Source organism: Zalophus californianus, chromosome 13 (assembly GCF_009762305.2).
Source record: "Zalophus californianus isolate mZalCal1 chromosome 13, mZalCal1.pri.v2, whole genome shotgun sequence".
NCBI lineage: Eukaryota > Metazoa > Chordata > Mammalia > Carnivora > Otariidae > Zalophus > Zalophus californianus.
The window spans coordinates 78,934,068-78,948,846 of NC_045607.1; the positions used below are offsets into that span (position 1 = coordinate 78,934,068).

Genomic DNA, 14,779 nt, shown 5'->3' on the forward strand with positions numbered 1-14,779 from the left:
GTCCCTTAGAAAGGTGGGTTCAGCCAGCCACCCCAAAATAAGATGATCAATTAAAAGCTATTCCAAACCTGTTAGGAGATGGAAGTGTGGATTACATGCCTGGCAGGAGAAATGGAGAGGAAGAAGCAAACAGAAAGATAGTTCAATCAGGATCAATGAAAGAAAGGACACAGGCAGAAATCGATGGAGAATCAAAGGTGACTTCTAGCTTCGCCCTTGAGGGTTAGGTTCAACAGCAGGTTTGACACAAATGGGGTTATTGGTAAGGCAACTGCTTTGTGGAATGTGGTGGGGCGTGGGATTTCCAACTCGCCTGTGTGTACGGGTAGGCACCTGTAGACAGAACCTTTTGGAAAGATGATTTTAAGTCATCGGCATCGAGGTTATGGATGAATCCATGAGATAAACTTTATTTAGAATGTAGTAATTCCTATGTCTCTGGTAGTATTCTAAGTGTTGTTAAAATTGTACACACCAGGAAGAGCTGCTATTCCCGTTCCCAATTTAAAATAATTATGCAAAATATGCCTCAGAATGCTTTGTACATCAATCTGCCATTTGGATGCTTTTCTACAGTTTCTCATCCTGGAATATACAAAACACATAAATGTAAGACATAACCCTCTTTTTCTTATTGTTTTACATTTTTTAAAAAAGATAATACTTAGCTTTAGGGGAGCATATTCAATTTTTTGAAATCAAGAATTTCACAGTAGGTTCAAGTCATCTTTGTAAGCAAAAAATTCAGCATTATGGCCCTATTTTTCATATGAGAAAACTGAGATCCAAGTGGTTAATGATGCCCTTGAGGTGATTTGGGAGATGGCAACTAGAAATTAGGCAATTTTCCTGATTCTTTGTCCAGTAACCCTTTCTCTGCCTACTGCAGGGATACGACATGAATACAATTTTGAATTCTGATATTATTCCAATAGCACCAGCTAAAGAGATAATGATAAAAACATCAGGAGATGAGACAAAGTCAACTAAAATAGTTATTAGCTTAACTATTTATATTGGTTCTGTTTCTTCAGCTTTCAGATGAGAAGAACTGGTATTTGTTTTCAAGGTTTTGTGATATGGGGAAAAATGTGAGATTTGATTTAGTCTATTCTGTTTTCCTAGATTCCTGTCTCTATTCTGTTAATGATTGGGTCCATGGCCAAAATCAAATTCTTATTTTGTTCTCTGGCTTATAAGGTTTAGCTGACAAATGTCATAGATTTGTGAGGATTAAATGAGATATTTTATGTAGAAGAGCCTGGCAAATAGTAAAGAGCTACAAAATGTCAGTCTTTATCAGCATCAGAATTACTGTTAGCTGGTATTTCTAATGCTATTGGACAAGAATTATAACAGACCATGTTAATATTCCTTTATTAAAAATCTTATTTGAAAAACTTGAATGATACTATACATTATTTGTATTTTTTTAAGTGATAAACTTTCAAACAGTGGATTCTTTATAATGATTACAAAATTGACTAAAAATACCAGGTATCCACTGTACAGTTGTTAGACTTATATGATATTAAGTCAGAGGCACTCTTTGCATAAATTACTCCCCAGGGAGTAACTTACACGTGGGGAGAATCTGCTTCAATAAGTTCTTAATTATAAAATGATCTAACTCTAAAGGAAATGAAAATAGAGGTAATTTGCCCCCTAGGGTGTGAGAAGATGTTTTTGAAAGCCACAAAGGTTATCTTATACAACTTGGAAAATACAAATGGGATAAGGAAAGATTCGATAGAGCATCTGCATATTTATACATATTTATTATCCCAGCTCAACATGTAATCCTGAAGAACCATAAACATTTTAACAGTATTTTTAAAGAGAAAGAAAAAGGTCTATGTGTGTTGCTATGTGTGGGAAGGGATTATCAATTTGGAAAACCTATGACCGTTTTTACCTATTACGGCAGAACACGTCATCTGAGGCATATTATAGGTGAAGATAAATTTAAATAATTCAAAGGACTAATCCTTTTCCCTCATTTAAAATAAACTGCTTCTGAGCTATATCATAGCCCATACTATGTATTTTATAAAGCATGTCTTCAAGGCAGAGTATTTCAGACACTGATCAGGACAACGCACGACATTATTGCTCCAATGGACGCTCCTAAATGTCTTGCCATTACACCAGCCGTCATGTGGCAGGCAGTTACCTCGCAGTGAATGCAGATCTGGTGACATGCTATTTATCATGGTTTCAAGCTGAACATCTAGGGAGGATTTGGTGGCTTGGACCACAACAGCTGTGACCGTGAAGGTGCTCTAAGGAAACTCAGGGCAGGGGGAGTTCAACTTTCCTACTTTTGTGTGACTCCTGGATTACTTCAACAATAGTATTCTCCGCGGAGCCGGAATGCCCTGAGAGGTGGCTTGTGATATGCTCATTTCACAGTTTTTCCATTTCTTATATCTTCTGCTCACTTCCATTTTTCTATTGTAATCCTCTGTGGAGACTAAAGTTAAAATTTTATTTACCAACTAGATCTTTTTGTTTTTACAAGCAATCACATATAGTATTTCGGAAATGATATTCATACAATATCAAAGAATATCATGAAAGATTTAAAAGAATTTTGGATGTTTCACCTTACAGAAGATCACGTTATGAAGTACAATTTAATACCCCATGATTTGGCAGGCAGGTCCTATTCAACAATTATAAACTAGTCACAGTTTGTCTCTTCTTCGAAGATGGCAGCCCTCTCCTCTCCCCCCAGTACCTCCTGAAGGCTCTCCCTTGCTTAGAGCCCCTTACTATCACATTGCACAAAGCCACCGTGTGTGCAATGCTTCCTGATGATCGAAATGTACATGTCTTTTGTTCTGCTCCCTCAGAACCCCCTGCTGCTGAAGGCAGGTGTGAGGTTAGATTAATCCAGGCGAATGCATTCACTAGGAAATGCATCACTTTGATGCATCAAAATACCTTAATTCTTAAAAGAATCCACCAGGAATGGTAGTAATAGTAGACTGTTCAGGTACTTTCTGGTTGAAGGAAACATTTTTACTGCATGTGTTCTTGTGGCTCTTGATTCCCCATTCCAACTCCTACAACTCAACCTGGCCACTTTCATCGTCTGGGCATTTTAAGTCCATGGAGGAAAGGGTCCGGGTAATATTTTTATTATTTTATAGAAAGATTTGACACAGTGAGAGAGAGAGAAAGAAAGAGAGAGAGAGAAAGCGAGCACACAAGCAGGGGGAGTGGCAAGCAGAGGGAGATGCAGAAGCAGGCTCCGCTCAACGAGACGTGGGGCTCAATCCCAGGACCCTGGGATCATGACCTGAGCTGAAGCTTAACTGACTGATCACCCAGGCATCCCAATATTTTTTTTTTTTTTCTACTGAGACCAAAAGAGAATTTGTATAACTCCTAAAAGCAGTACTCCTAATTTTCTTTCTTTCAGTACAACCAAGAGTTTCAACATATTCCCTTTTATAAAAAAGGCTTTAAGCAATACTGATTTCCCACATTTGGGGTGAGGAGAAGTAATCAAAATCTTGAGATTGGAATGGATATATATTTTGGAGTAGGTCCCCAAGTGATTCTGCTACAATAAGGCTCCCATTGAGGATTAAATGAATCAAATTGTGAACTAGGAATTCTCTGCAGCATGTGAACTGCCTGCAGAGGAAATAAAGCCCAGGGACAAGCCTATAATCCGAAAATACTAAGGAAGGACCAAGAATTCTCTGTTTGCTGACCTTCGGTTTGGCCTATACTTTTAGCATCTTTTGTTTTCTGCTTTTTTTTCTTTTTAAAAAGATTTATTTATTTATGTGAGGGGGGAGGGGCAGAGAGAGAGGGAGACTCTCAAGCAGACTCCCCACTGAGGGCAGAGCCAGATGAGGGGCTTGATCCCAGGACCCTGAGATCATGATCTGAGCCAAAATCAAGAGTTGGATGCCCAACAGACTGAGCCACCCAGGCACCCCCTTTTTTCTTTTCCTGAAGGGAAATGAGAAGCATTTGTTCCATCTACAATAACTTCCATTCCCGGATTCCACAATCCGGGAATGGAAGTTATTTGCTCCTCAGTTTCCGTTTCCCAGAATTTCAGTTAGGCTAAAAGTGGGCAGGGCAGGAAAAACTCTGAGTGAAGCACACTTTGCACATACAAAACTTCCAATAAGAATGACTATTTTGGTTAAAATTCCTTTTGCATATGGTCTCAGGAGCCATGTAAGTTGCAGCTCACCTATCATTTGTGGCAAATCCAAATGAAAATCCGTTTGTAGTCTTTCTCTTTCTCACTGGCAGACTGATAAGTTTCTACCTCTATCAGGCATACAATCATCTGATGTCACTCACAGAAGAGAAAACCTACAGGATAAAGTATTTCTAAGATCTGGTTTCACTGTAACTTTATCAGAAAAGAGCGGAAGTGTGGAAAAATGAGACCGTCAGGAAAAAAGCAGAAGTCTTTGAGCTTTTCTATCATGTTAGGTGGTGATTCTAAAAGATTCCTGACGTTGGATCAGGTATGCGTTCATGTATGGCTCATCGGGGCACACAGTGTCTTTAATCCCAGCTTCCTGCTTAAATACCAAATATAGTGCATGCAAGTCAGTACGCTCGAATTCCTACTAGAATTCCTCTATCAGCATTTGGGATCTCCCTTTCTTCCCTTCCTTCTTAAATTCTCCTCTGTAATATTCTGGGTGGTAGTCTGCGTGAGCCTTTGGTTCCATTTGGTGTAGACAGCTTCTGAATGATGTACAGATAACATTTATTTTTATATTATTATATCCCTTAACTACATGTCCTTGGAGACCAGACTAAGAAAAATTACTATCACATGACAATGGCCAAAAATGATTTTTTTCAAAGGCATGATGTATAGGATTATCGTGAAGTTGATTTATCTTCCAGAGGAACACTGAGCCCCGAAGAGTTGCTTGCCTACTCTAACTCCTGAGAAGCCTGAAACAACAGAGAATGAGACCAACAAAGGACAGTAGCAGCAATTAGTATTATCATCAATAGCAATTACTGATAATAAGTTAAATATCCCCCTTGGAAGTCGAAGTGGTTTTAAACTTATAATTTATGAATTAATTCCCATTAACTACATCTTGTCCTATCAAAGTTTTAATTATAACAAGATAATGTGTGTGTAGGACCTGACATCATTCAGGATGAAAGCAATAATGTCATCGGTGACCATCCGCAGTGTGGTCTGCACACCAGTGGCATTGGCATGACCTGGGGGCACTTTAGAAATGCCGAGAATCGAGACTTACCCAAGACCAACTGAATCAGAATTTGCTTTTTAACAAGCTCCCTGGGACAGGATTCAGGTTTGAGAAGAATTGCTCCATGATGTCCAGGTAATTACAGTTGTAGCTACTCTGAGAACTAACAGAATTCTTAATTTCTCTGACATTGAGGGAAATTAAAAACTTTACAAGATTCAGGAAAAGCAGTTTCTGCGGTTGTCTGTTAGGTATTTCTCTTTCATTCAAAAAGCAGTGGGAAGGACACTGGAAGGGTTACAAAAAACCCTGGTCATTAATTGACAAGGCAGAAGAAAGAGAAGCCAGTGTATTCCCAGAAACATCTTGCATTACTCTAATTAACACCCGGTGTACTGGGTTTCCTTTACAGATTTTAACGATTGTCAGCTGCGTCTACATCTCTTCACATTGTAACACTGTGTGGTAGTATGTCCTCCCCTTTCTGTGGGACCAGCCCGTAGGGTCTGACTACTAGCTCATTCTCTGGATGCTCTGCAAAAAAAGGTTTTTGAGAAGATTTTGAAATAGTTTTTCTATTTTAAGTTTTTAATTGCACAAAGTTTACTTCTTTTGGTGGAGATAAGGAGGTCAAACAATATTTGCAACAGAGATGAACTCATTTCAGCTCTCCATGGTAATTCTGGAGAGGATACATTTGGAAAGCTACCCCATCTGGTGGAGCCATATTAGTTAACATAGAGCTCAGTAGTCCTGATGGCCACTCATCACATTCCCCCCATCTATCATCATGCTGTCCTGAGCCATACTACTCAAAGTGTGGTCCCTGACCAGCAGCACTGTATTTCCTGGGTGCTTGCTAGAAATTCAGGCCTTAGCTTCTACCTTAGACCAAGATAATCAGAATCTGCGTTGTAACAATATCTCTGTGATTCATATGCACAGTGAAATTTGAGAAGTTCTGGAAGAAAGAAAGAGAAGATAGTCTACAATTTAACTCTGAGTGTCTACCCCCACACCACAACTCCATGTGAGGAGAACTTCATCTTAAAAAAAAAAGAAGACATGGGGCGCCTGGCTGGCTCAGTCGGAAGAGCATGTGACGCTTGATATTGGGGTCAGGAATTCGATTCCCATATGGAGTGTAGAGATTACTTAAATAAATTTTAAAAACTTAAAGAAAAAGATGTGTATTCTTGTTAGCTATTTTTTTCAACTATAAAAAGAAAACAGTGATTATTTTGCTTCAGTGAAAACCCGGATTCTCTGTAGTTCCTTCTTTTGTTCCTGAGCCTCTTTCTCTAGTCTTCATTTAGCTGAAATCTTCAACAGAAAACTCATGTTTATGCAGCACCCCCTTCACTGAAGGAGAACAGGAATGGATAACTCCACACACCAAATCACACAGATGACTCAGAGTGAACAGGAAGACTTCATTCCCTTGATAAAAATTCCAAAAGAGCAAAACCCCCTCTTTCCGGAAGATGAAAAATTATAGCTTTTCTATGTTAAAAATCAAACTGCATTAAGAGCATGAACAAATTACAGACAGAAAGAAAATATTGGAAAACCTATATCTGACAAAGGACTTTTATCTAAAATATTCAAAGTTTTCAAAATTCAAAAAAATGGGCAAAAGACCAGAACAGACACCTCAGCAATGATGTATGGATGACAAATCAGCAGATGAAAAGATGTTCAACATCATATGTCATTAGGGAATTACAAATTAAAACAATGTGATGCCGCTACACACTTATCAGAATGACTAAAATCCAAAAAAACAAAAACAAAAAACACCAAAAACCAAAAAACAATAATACCAAATGCTGGCAAGGATGAAGAGCAAAAGGAATGCTTATTTGTTGCTGGTGGGAATGTGAAATGGGACAGCAGTTCTGGAAGGCAGTTTGGCAGTTTCTTGTAAAACTACATGGTCTGACCATATGACCCAGCAACTGAATTGGCAACTTATGTCCACACAAAAACCTTTGCATTAATGTTTATGGTCATTTTATTCATACTTGCCCCACAAATGAGATATCCGTTAATAGGTGAGTGGATAAAACGACTATGGTGCATCAGACAAGGAATATCATTCAGTGATAAAAAGAAGTGAGCTATGAAGCCATGAAAAGACATGGAAGAATTACATATGCATAATGTAAGTGAAAGAAGGCAGTGTAATTCCAACCATAGGACATTTTGAAAAAGGCAAAATAGAGACGGTAAGAAAAAAAAAAAATCAGTGGCTGCCACAGATTCAGGGGATGGAGGGGAACATAAACAGCTGAAACACAGAGAATTGCAGGTTAGTGAAATTATTCTGCATGATATAATGATGGATACATGTCTATCCATTTGTCAAAACCCATAGAATGATACAACACAAAGAGTGAACCTAATGTAAAGTATGGACTATAGTTAATAATGTATCAGTATAGGCTGCAGGAACTTCTTACTAGACATGTCTCCAGAGGCAAGGTACACAAAAGTGAAAATGAACTATTGAGACTTCAAGATAAAAAGCTTATGCACAGTGAAGGAAACAATCGACAAAACTAAAAGGCAACCTACAGAATGGGAGAAGATATTCGCACATGACATATCAGATAAAGGGCTAGTATCCAAAATCTATAAAGAACTTCTCAAACTCAATACCCCAAAAATAAAAAATCCAGTCAAGAAATGGGCAGACGATATGAACAGACATTTCTTCGAAGACATACAAATGAAAAAAAAAAACATAAATGGCTAGTAGACACATGAAAAAATGCTAAACATCACTCAACTTTGGGAAATACAAATCAAAACCACAGTGAGAGACCACCTCACACCAGTCAGAATGGCTAAAATTAACAAGTCAGGAAACGACAGATGTTGGCGAGGATGTGGAGAAAGGGGAACCCTCCTACACTGTTGGTGGGAATGCAAGCTGGTGCAGTCACCCTGGAAAACAGCATAGAGTTCCTCAAAAAGTTGAAAATAGAACTACCCTATGACACAGCAATTGCACTATTAGGTATTTATCCTAAGGATACAAAAATAATGATTCAAAGGGGCACCTGCACCCCAATGTTTATAGCAGCAATGTCCACAATAGCCAAACTATGGAAGGAGCCCAGATGTCCATCGACAGATGAATGGAAAAGGTTGTGGTACATATATATACACGATGGGATATTAGCCATCAGAAAGAATGAAATCTTGTCATTTGAGTATTGGTTCATCAATTGTAACAAATATATCACACTCATGCAAGATATTAATAGAGGAAATTGTGTGGGGGTGAGTAGATATATGGAACTCTATTTAACTATTCTGTAAATCTAAATGTGCACTAAAAATTCTATTACTCAATAAAAATAATTGAATTACACAAAAGCACTTCTTTTGATGGAGGTGGTGAGGATCATCTGAAATAGCCCAACAAAGACAAGTAAGGAATACTTCAAAACTAATTCAGCAAGTATTTGTTTGTTTTAGGCCACAAATACAAGCAAATCCAAGTTTCTGTCTTCAAAATGAATCCAGTGATTGTACAGCCCCACAGAGGTCTAAATAATATGAATGCAAGGCAGACTGAGAGGGTGCTTGATGAACATGGAGTAGAAGATGTTGATTCCGAGTAGGGGAAGCTGGGAAGATTTAGCGGATGAGGTGGTTTTGAGTCAGGTCTTAGACAGTGAGCAGAACTTCAAGTGGTAAATATGCAGGAAAATGTCAAAGTTAAAATTGTTGACTAAAGATTCAAAGAGGAAAATCCAATTATGAAAGTAAAATTCCAGATGAGCTATTTAAACTTGTCCTGGGGGTCTAGTTATTGGGGTTAAGTGAACAGTAGCAGAATGCTTTTAGAAGTATCATAGGACTATGCTTTCTATCTGTAATCACAGGCATCAGGTTGAACTACACGAAATTGCCACTTTTTTTGTGCAAGGAAGCACTCAGGATTAGCAATTTCATATGGCTCAATGCTGTATTACCATTCACTGTGCTCTAAGGGGTGGTTCATATACTACTTTCTTTTCAATACTTGGAAAGACCAGTTAACAGGGACATACATGATAAATAGGAAAATCAAGACATTCTATTATGTATTTGAAGCTAGAAAATTCAAAGGTTGGAACAGGAACACTAATTAAACACAGACAGACAGACAGACAGACACCCCCCCCTCCACCCCCCCGGCAAGTAACTGTTTGGGATGGAAACCATACAATACTACTTCTCATTTTCTTCATTGATAGAAGTAGGAGAGACCATTCTGGAAGTTCTCAGCACTTTGTTCAGAGAGTTCAAAAATAAGAAAAATAGGTCTTTCTCTGCTTCGTGGCAAAGAAAGGCTAAATCTCTTGAAGTATGTTAAAAAAGAGACAAGGCAGGACCACAGGGAGAAGAACTAGGTTATATGCTAAAAGGCGGTGATCAGAATCAAATTTCAATGCCTTTGCTCTGGAAAAGAGAAACCTTACAAAATAAAAATGGCATGTCACCCTCTTGTAAGATATTTGGGTAGATTACTGTCCTAGAAGAAGACAATGTCCACATAATATCAGAATGTTAGCACCATATTAACATTTTTTTCCTGATGCCATGTTATTTAACTGGCTCATAATATTCCTACAATTTGCTTGGATGCCCAAAAACTGAACAGTGGTACTATTTGTCCCTCTTTCATATTTACAAATATATTTTTTAAATATGCTCTTAGCCACTGATGCAGCAAATTATTACATAAACAAACTTTAGAGCATACATGAGATATTTACTTCTGTTTTATGTGTCAGAGAGGGAGAGAGAGACAATGAAATGGAAAAGGAACAGTCACTACAAAGACTTCCTTTGCCATCAGAGGGTTGATCTGGGGAAAAATTTGTATTAAGAGACACTCCAACATGACATGAGGGAGTTTTCACTTATGGGAAAACACTTCGGACATTTAATGGCATCAATGATTATTAAGAACCCAGATTTTAGGCACTCATTTTTTGGATTATCTGCAAGAGCTCTGATTTTGTTTTTAACAGCTAATGCTACCATAGTAAACTATACTGCAAGTTTCTGCAGTGAGAATTACATCATCATATCATTTATGTTCTAGCAAAGGCAGGTATGGGCTCAGTTTCATCCTTACATAAATAGCCTTTTCAAAAAGGGAGACATGTAGATTTTAAAGGAAGGTGTTCTCATCTTCACACAGCACCAGAAATTATGTTAGGGGTCAAATGATAATTCAGGATGTCACTTTTGAAGCTCTGTCTTATAACTTCCCCCAATGCTAAACAACACAAAGGCCCTCATCAATGTGGGCAAAGGCTTAGCCACTCAACAAATGGAAAATTATGAGTGCCCAGCTCCCTTGAAGACCGAGTGCATGTTCTGCTGATATTGCACACTTTCCCTAAAGAGATTACCAGCATAATCCTAAATATTATAGGACCCAAGCTATCTTATTTTTGAGCTCATCAGATCCAGCATGCTGCGTGTAATCTGTCACAGCTTTATTCAGTGTTTATGTACGCTGCCAAAAGGGTTATAGGAACTACGGTGACCAAGTATTAAGAACAAATATCGTGATTTTCCAATTTCACTTTAACAAGTTTCTTTTTTTGTCTACATGAAGATTCACAATCATTATTTGATAGCATTTGCTATCAAGTTGATATTTTCATGGGCATGGTGTAAGGCAAACATCATATTGTTGTTTTTGATAGCATTTGCATGGAGATGTTTATGGTTGGCCCACTTGTTAACTGTCTTTCTTATACATTAATTTCTACCCAAGGCCTTTTGAGGCCACCAGTGGACTGAATTGGTATGAAAAAGGGAAGTTTCCTTTTTTCTGTCATTTCTTTAGAGGTTTGAATTACTTCAAAGCAGCAAAGATATTTATTTTGGGGGGAAATAATAGAGAGACTGGTGAAAACTAGAAATTGCTGAGCACAGTACTAAGTATTCTACTGTAGTAACTTTTAAAAAAAGCTGCAGGTTTAATTTAGGATATTCCTTTTAATTCCACTAAAATTTAAAAGGAAAGTAAAATATTTCTCTTTGCAGAACGTAAATACACATTTGCTCATATAATTTAAAAAATGCATTGTGTGTGCACACACACATAAGCTCTTAAAATCAAACACTGTGTTTTATGTAGTTTTACAACAGAGGGAAAACTCCTGTTTTTTTCCCCCCACTAAACCAGGAGAGAAAGGAACGTTTCTGTTCACCTGTCAGCCTCTGCTAATTGTAATTCAGACTCAAAGAGGATTAAGTGCATAGACGTTAATATGTCCAGTGTTATTAATTTCTAAACAACAATAGCAACAATATCCTGAGTAAATCTGTCAGTAGTAAGGATAAATAGTTGTTTAAAGACTCCATTGATGTCAGAACTGCAATCTGCTTGTAATGGCTTATTTCACCAAGACGGTCTTTAAATACATACATTTTGAAATCAGCGAATAATTGCTTTGAAATAATATCCATTCTTTTCTAAAATTAAAAGCACCAGGAAGCTGTAAACATGCAAAAATGTAATTCTGAGTTTACATAATATCTGAAGGACTTTTAATTTCATTAGTAACTTTTTTTGAATAATGATAAGGTTTGTATTATTTGAAACAATTATGTTAATTTACATTTTCATATTTCCAACTGTTGTTCATTGCTCTCTAGTACTAGTGAAAGAAGTGGCAACAAATCAACCATCATATTGCCCTGATATATTTTTTAAAACAAATGCTCAAAGCCTGTCTCAAAACATTATGAGATAATGTGTGTTCAGGGAACTAGGTACTAATTTGTAAAAAAATTTAGGAGAAAAACTCAAATATAATTCACCTTATTGTTAATAATCACTCAGCCAAATCAATTTCCTTTTTTGGAAACTAGGATTCTTATATATGAGAAACTGCCTGGCATCAGATATCATGTGAATTTTTTAAAAATCAGAAAAGTAAAATGATCATAATGATAGTAATGCCAATGACTAAAATCAGAGCTACCAAACTGTGACAAGGATGTTCCCAGGATTTAACCTCCTGCTAGTGTAATGTGGCCGGTGACTACCTGAATTCATTCTCAGAACTTATGCATTTGGTAATACAGGATATGGTAATACTTAATATGCTCTCCAGTGGAAAATAAAGCCTGAGTGACTTATTATAGACGTTCTCAAGTCAGAAATTATTTTATTGTTCCCGCACCTAGCCGTCAATTCATTTTGTTGAGAGCTTATACCAGCTTCCTGTTTTGCCTGAAGGATAGTTTGTACAGCCAAGCGTCCGAAGAGAGAAGAAAACGCAAAACTCACCAGTGGCGTCAGCTTTGGTTTTGAGCTCGTTCTCACACATTTTGATGTAGCAATTACAAGTCTAACTGAAAAATACTGCACTTTTCACTGGAGGTCTGACGACAGCCCCAATGTTACTCCACAACTAGAATCCCAACAGACTGCATTAATGAGATTAAATGAAGGAGGGAGTTAAAGGCATCAACTGTTCCACTTCATTAAGTAAAGGGTGAAGGGCCCGCCCAGGCAAGGGAGGCAGGAGGGAGAATATTGGTTTTTCCTTTTGATACTACTCATTCCCGAAAGAAGGCAGCGTTTGCTAAATCACAAGCAGCCATTTAAAAACTGCATATCCTCCCCACCTCCCCCAAACTGTTATTTCTGCACTGAAATTCATTCTCCTTCATTCTCAACCCTTTGGAAGCTGATACAATAGGCCTATGGCACGTAACAAGGGTCAGTTCTGTGATTATAAGAGTATAACGTAAATTTCCTTCGGAATTACCTTGCTCCAAAGATTTCAGACCCTCTCTGGAGGTCCAGGGATGAAGGATGGACCTCTTCTTCCAAATGCTGGATCGGCGCTGTCTATGGAGTAATTAACACAGCCACACGGGCGTTTTACAGAAGAAAACACGCGTGCCTTTCACCATGCCCGTACCAACAGTGTGTTACCTGACCTCAACCCTGGGCTTTAAAGTGACTTCATTCTCCCGGCATGCCTCAGTGCTCCCACTTGTAAAATAAGAACGACAAAGACAACACGGACAGAAATTTCTGACTATATGACTATTATGGCTAGGTAAAAATTGCTTTAACTTCCACAGAAAAGAGCACTATCTTTATGTGAGAGCAAAATGCTCTCCTGAGGGGCAGCTTTATTTAACCTTTGCTTAGGGTTACCATATGGATTCAATGATGAATCTCAATCCTTTCTCTTCACCGTCACCTCCCCCTACCACCTGGGACAGCTCTCATTTTCTTTTCACTAATCACCTGTCACAAATGGTTTCTTGATCTCCTTCCCTCCTCTTCCTCTCTTCTCTTAAGCACCTATGTTTTTTCCTGTCCCACACTGTAGTGGAAAATGCTTTTCAATGGGAAGAAAGGCAAGGAGCGGTCAGGTGGATAGAAGAAGCTGTTGCCAACCCACTCGATGTTATTGTCAGCATGGTGGAGCTGAGCCCAGTGGTTTCCAACTCTGGATGCCCATTGGAATAATCTGGAGAACTTAAAAATATCATTGCCCAGGGATTTCTCTCTTACCTCCCATTGATTTGTTCTGTGTGGGGCCAAGGTATCTGGAATTTTAAAACATTTCCAGAGTGATTCTAATGGGCAGCCAGGACTGAAGCCCCTGGAATGTTTGTCAGAATCATCAGAGACACATGTTAAATGTAGATTCCTGACCCCTCCAATTACTGAGTCAGAATCTTCTGAGGAGGAGCCTGGGAAGCTATGCTAATAAGTGCTCATGTATTTGCAATGATTAGATAGTTTGGGGGAAAACCCTGGACTTGGAATTAGAGCATCTGGTTTTGAATTCTTGGGTAAGTTACTTAACTTTTTCTGTGCCTCAGGTTGCATATCTCTAAAATAAGATCACAACATGTACCCACTAGACCACTGGCCACTTCATCCACCGTGATTACCCCGGGGATCCTATTTCTCTACCATTCATTGGTCCTGGTGTTCTTCATTAATCCTTTTTAGATGCTTACATTTCACCTTGACTATAAGCTCCTTAGGGATAAGCACTCTCTATGTGTTTCCCGGTGTCTAGAACAGAGATTCAATAAAATGTATGGAGCCCATCAGTGGGTGAGTATACACCCCCTGATTGACTACAGCACAGCGGGACCATACAGAAAGAAGTCTCACTGTCTACACCCACCATTTCCTTCACCTCATATTTCACTTTTCTAGCTCATCTTTGGGGCATGTGGGCTTATTTGCTTGTTGCTCCTTAGTGGAAATGAGAGAAGGTTAAGAAGAAAAAGCATCTGTCTCTTTTTGTTCTTTATTTAATCGTAATTGGTTCTTAGCATAGGAACAAGAAAGTTGGGATGAACAAATTCTCTTGATTTCCTCTTTCCCCTTAATCTACTACCCTTCCCTTCATCCCCTCTGTCTGACATTTAATTGCCTCTTTGGACTGTTGTCCCATTGGTTTAGGTCTTTCTTCTGTTGGCGGATCTCTTTTTCTTTGGTTAGAAATATTATCGTTAATTGACCTCTCCTCCTGGATGGCTCTCCCTTGACCCCACTCCAG

At 38.4% G+C, this 14,779-nt stretch overlaps 1 protein-coding gene across 3 annotated transcripts in view; it reads right to left on the minus strand.

Moving 5' to 3' along the window:
• Positions 1-14,779, minus strand: part of RORB (RAR related orphan receptor B) — a 198,668-nt gene that overhangs the window by 69,956 nt on the left and 113,933 nt on the right. The window lies entirely within an intron of this gene.